We start from the raw sequence: 6,000 nt of genomic DNA on the forward strand, positions 1-6,000 counted from the left end.
TTGATCTGGATTTAGGCTAATGATCTCTAAATAAAAAACTTCGTCAATTACAAGTAATTTGATTTAAATTCTGCAGGGTTTTTTTCAGCAGAGGAGGTTCAGGGCTAATGATTACTTTGGAGTAAATTATTTAGTGTGAGTGTATTATGCATACATTGTAATATATTTAGGTCTTCAGGCACTCTGACTTTTAGTCTGAGATACTCAATAAAAGCATTAAGCCTATATTTAGAATACCTTTAGTTCTTTTCATAAAGACAAGCCATCTGCAAAGTCTGTGTGTACATACGTTGTGGGAGTGGGGCATTTAGAGGTTATATCTCTAACAGTTTGGTTCACTTAAAGTTAATTTATTTTCTTATGTAACTTGATTTCTTTTCACTAAGGCTGAAAAAAATCAATTTCTCTGATACGTCACCTCTTCAAAGTCATAACCCATGCTGCTGATTCATGACATGATTACCATGCCTTCAAAACTTCAATTAGCTCAATCTGAAATAGAATTTCCAAAGGCAGTGTTGTCCTTTGAGGTAATATAAATGTCAGTAAAAATGTACTAGCTGAATAAATACCATCCACTTACAGTTAAATACTAGGACTACAGATTGGTTATGGCACTTAAGCAAATAGAGCCGTACTATAGAAAACGTTGCAAATATGCCTTTCAAACCTGTAAGTTCTGTCCAAGAAGAATCAATAGTAGCAATAAATAGATGTGCAGAGTTCTAAAGTAAGGTGCTTCTCTAAGTTTGTATTTTTGTGAAATTTTTTTGCTTTGAAGTCAAATGCAAATGAATTCATTTAGTTGCTCTTTCGTTTTTTTGGTTTTTTTTTTTCTTTGTGTACTACTGATACTCTTAGTTCTTAAGTTTCACTTAATTTCAAATTGAACTTCACATAAATTGAGAAAGCAATACTATTTCCATTTTGAAAGAGTTTAACTCTTTTTGGTGCACAGAAGCTTTGGCAACCAGTGCTGCATCCATGGATGTGGGCTGGGCTCTTCAACTTTGCATATCATGGATACACCTCTGGCTTTTCTTTAGAGAGGTGACAATTGCATGCTTTGTACAGTCTTCACTTCTATTCATCAGGTAATATGAAAAATGGATTTGGGATAAAAGTAGTCACTGGAAAGGGAGGTTGATAGACAAAGTGGTTTAAACCTAGCCCAAGGTTACTGTGTGTTTGTTAAGGGGGCAGAAGAATATGCCCATAAGAGCTATGAGCTTTGGTGACAACTGTGATGAATGCTTGACTGGCAGATTTATATGCAGGGTTTGAATGGTCTTGGATTGTGCAGCATGCAATATGTTACAAAGCTGGCTTTAATAATTTGCCTACTGGGCCTCAAAGTCTTCCAGTAAGTTGTCACAACAACAGTTTCTTTTCAGAATGTTTGTACTCTCCTTCTTTTCTTGTGGCTGAGTGACTAATGTGGTATGTGGGGTATACAGCTTACTGTAACACATCCAAGGCTTAAGAATAGTGTATGTTTCAGGCTTTCACATAAGAATATGAACAGTGGAAAACACAGTGGAGGTCTTCAGGAAAAACAAAAATCAGAAGCAGTGTGATTATTGAGAATTGGATTTTTTTGGGATATATCATTCAGTGACACTGGATTCTCTGTATTCAATAAACCTCATAGAATATTTTAAGAACTGCCTAGGCACACAATGATGTGCCCTGTCCAGGCATTGCCAAAATCTTGGTGTTCTTCCTACATCAGACCCTAATTAAGGACGATGTAAAAATGTTTAAGGAGACAGTAAGTGGAGGACAAGCAGTATGTTTGGTGCTTTTGCAGCCCCCTTGTTTCAGCTATGTTCTGCAAACCCCTGTGTTGTGAAAAATATGCAGAAAATAACTAACATAGTATTTTTCTTCAGCCAAATTATGATATGAGGGAACAGGCTGGGATTCCAATGCACAGCTGAAAGTTATGGGGCAAGAAGGAATTATTTAGTAGGGATGCTCCTCTGTCTAGCATTAAATCAATCAAAACAATGGTTTGGGTTCAACATTCTCATCAGCAAAAATTCGTCTATGGGCCAAAATGGAGAACAGGACAAACTGTTCATTTTCAATTCCTGTGCAGTGAAAATGGTGGTGGTATTATAAATCAGTTTCTGAAAGCTGCTAGAACTATCGGGCATAATCCAAGCCCTACAATTTATTTTTCAACATTATTCTCTAAATGGCAGATTTTAATACTGCTCACCACCATTTTTTCATCTTCTGCTTGGTGTATCTGAGATGCAGAGCTGTGATAATGACCTTTGTTACACAGAATCCTGTCTAACAGCTCAAGCATTTTTTCCAGGGCATAATGGATAGATTTGATACAACCAGCTTGCTTTTAGGTTTAGTGTTGGAAAAAGTAATTACTACAAGGTAATTGCAATGCTGCTGGTTTTGTTTGGAACATAAAGGGACTATTCCAGCACAATTTAGGATGAAATCTGGTTAGATTTTGATAAAATCCCAAATAAATATGCACCTGTTAGAATCATGCTCTGTTTGATAACTATCCTGTATCCATAAACAAAAGTTTATTGTAGTGGAAACCAAGCAAAACTTCATGTTTTTTACATTTATCAGATGACCCTGGTGCTGGACAAGATGGATGTTGAAAGGAAAGACCCTTGAAGCTGGTTGAATCCTTGTTGTTTTTTTTTTTGTATAGCACGTCAACTTTTAATTATACATGGTATTTGATATATTCTTTATTTTACTTTTTCTTGCTTAAAAAGTAAAAATATTAACTTGTTGTACTTTGGGAATGGTATTCTCCAATTTAATAGTCCTGCCAATAGTCAATAGTCCATGCCACTGCTCACTTCTGCCCTTGCCCTCCAGCTGGAAGCCCAAAAGTCAAAGATCATGGGTGGAGCTGCCTTGTGACATAGAAACTGGCTTGCTGAATATTTCTTTTCGTAATTACCAGAAACATTAATGTGAGCATAGAATTACAGGAGCTCAAATAGACTCCTGTATTGTTCCCTAAATAGTTACACATTTGTGATGTCATAACTGGTTCTGTAGAGAGGATTACTGGATACCAAAAAGAATTCTGACTTTAAGTGTTGGGTAAGAGAAGAAGCCAATTGAAACTTGTTAGAAATATTTGAATGATCTCAGAAAGAGAGATATAACTATTTTGATTTCTTCCTAAATCAATATTCTCCAAGTTTTTGAAAACTATCCAAGTAAGCACTTTGCCCTTGCTGAGATACCCTTGAGGTTTGTCATGTGATGTTATGCAGAATATATGGTGTAGAAGTACAGACATTTGGAAGAGCCTGTGGGACAGGTGAATGAAAAGTGTTTGTACGTCTCCTTTATCAAATATTAAAAGTATTACCATAGAGAAGATAGTTCTCTGGCTGTATAAAGCAATGGGAGGCAGATACTTTTAGTACTTTCCAAATTCAGATCTTAAGCTGCATCAGTCTCTTTGAAAGGTTTGATTTTGATTGACTTTACATAACTTACACAGTGTCTACTTCATGAAGTTCTGATTTTTTTTTCATTTTTTTTCTTTTTGCAAAACCAAGTGATACCACTGAAAAATTTTGAAGCAAATCTATTTCAGTCTTTTTGATGAGGAAAACGGGAATATAGCTTTACTGACAAGGAGTCCAACAATACTGAAAGTGTAGCACCTCAATCACCTTATCTCTTCAGGACATAAATTAGATCAATATGGAATCTGAAAAATGGTATTTTTTTAAAGCTCCAAATATCTTCGAAATAATGAACTTAGTGTAATCCAATAAAAAATATTTTTAACTTAGCTTTATGTTTAATAGGGTACTTTTCTTCAGCTAAGAAGTATATTTTTAATTGAAGTGTGAGTCAGAGAGTGGCCCCACAGTTATCTGTGTAAGACACAATGAAACTGGAGAAAGCTGTAAAACTGATTGAAGTTCAAAACTGTTCTAATGAATAGGTTTATCCATAAAGAGCTATTTTGCTTTATAAGGACAAAGATCTGCTTTTTTTTATGTTGACAAATTAGAAGCACTGCTGCCACTGAGACTGAGACACTTTCTTGATAGGTCAGTGCTATTTAAAGATCACACAAAAAGCTATCAAAGGAAATACACAAAGAAAGGGCATACAGTTGATTCTTTACTGGAGGTGACCAATAACAAATATAGTTTATGAGGAACTTGTAAGGAATGTGATTATTTTAGAAGGTCAGGCATGGAAAGAAAAATAGGAGCACCTGAATCTGGTAACACTTAGTATTTAATAAGAACTTTGTGTGTAATAAGTGGCATTATTTGTAATTGTAAAAGTCATGTTCTGAAACCTTTAACTTAAGATATTTTGATGTGACTTTCAGAGAGCCAGAACTAAAGGATATGGAAATAATAATGTATTCCACAGCAGAAATGATTTCTAGGCTTTTGGTTATGCAAGCTCTGAAATGGGGTTTATCTGTGTATAAAATACACAAATTTTTAGAATGACCAGTTTAATATTAGATTAATAACAAAACTAGAGAAAGATGAGTGGGAAACATGCAGCATGAAATAAGTAAGAGAAAGTTGAATGACTTTCAATTAACCAAATAATATTTCCAAAATTAGTGACTACTGGGTTTTTCTTTAAAGCAAAACCAAACTATTAAAAATAATATTTTATAATTTGCCAGTTGATCACAACTTACAATTTATAAGTACTATATGTTTTGTTGTTTGCTAAAATTATTTTAAAACTTCTTGAAAATATTTGGGAACATATAATTGTGCAAGTAATATTGTGCTGCCCTTGTTTTATGCTGTGGTAACAAAAGCTTTAACTTTTCTTTTTTAAATGCTTTATTTTTTAGTTTTTATCATTCTATGTGCTCTTAGCCATGTTATTTCAGCATTTAACACATTCGTTTTCATTTGTTAATTTCTGAATTATTATTTGCTTTTTAATTCTGCAGTCTTGGATTTCAGTGGACTTATGTCTTGTCAGTACCAGAGATATCTGTATCCTTCATTGATTAAGTAAATGTAGCAGCAGACTAAGGGTGGATTTCTGATTATTTCATGTATTTTCTGAGATTGAGACATGTCAGACTGGATGGCTTCTGTTGTCAGCTATTTTCTTACTCTCATCAGGTCAAAATTGAGTATTTTGGTATAATTTGTATTTAATGACTTTAGATTTGATTTTGAATCCTCTGGCATCAATGATTGTGTGAAACAGAGCATCGGATAAATACTACAACCAGATGAAGTCTGGATTACTGAAGTATCAGACTGAAATACAGGGTATGCAGATTCTCTTTACTCTTAGCCTAGTGACAGAGCTGGACAATGCAATCTTTTGAATAACCTAAATTTTTAACTTAACTGTTGAAATTTTTTTGTTTGTTTGGGTTTTTGTGTTTTCTTTTTTTTTTTTTTTGTTTTGTTTTGCTTGTGTCTTGTCTTCCTTTCAAAAGGAAGAAGTAGCTCTGTTCTTTCAAAGATGTACATGTGTGTATATATAGAGTCTAAAGAAAAAGTGGTGTACTTTAAAAGCCTTATGAAACAGATCAGTAACTTTAAAGTGGCGTGGAAATAAACAGTTCTCTTTGATCTAGAAGTATAGCAAGATAAAATCTACAGATGTTAACTCACACTTCTAATTTTTAATCTTCTGTGAAGATGATTCCCTTTATCTGAATTTCTGTCTGCACACCAGAAGTGCACTTATGGAATTAGGAGGATTGGGCAACTAGAAAATAGTAAAATACTGATGATATCCAGTTTTGAGTAAAAGCATTAAAACAAACTCTAATATGTTCCTTGTAAGTAGTAATAGTAGTATGAAATTAATTTCTTGTTAGCAATCAAGTATACTTCTTCTGTTGCGAGCAGTGCTAAGGTCATCCTTGATCCTCCCAGTTTGTCATATGAAAAATTACCACTCAAGAAGTTGCTTTTGACCTTACCTGGTGTTGGTGTGGCCTCCTGCAGTAGCTGCCAGCATGCAAAGGTTGCGGCAGGGATT

This window comes from Serinus canaria, chromosome 4 (genome assembly GCF_022539315.1).
Source record: "Serinus canaria isolate serCan28SL12 chromosome 4, serCan2020, whole genome shotgun sequence".
NCBI classification, from domain to species: domain Eukaryota; kingdom Metazoa; phylum Chordata; class Aves; order Passeriformes; family Fringillidae; genus Serinus; species Serinus canaria.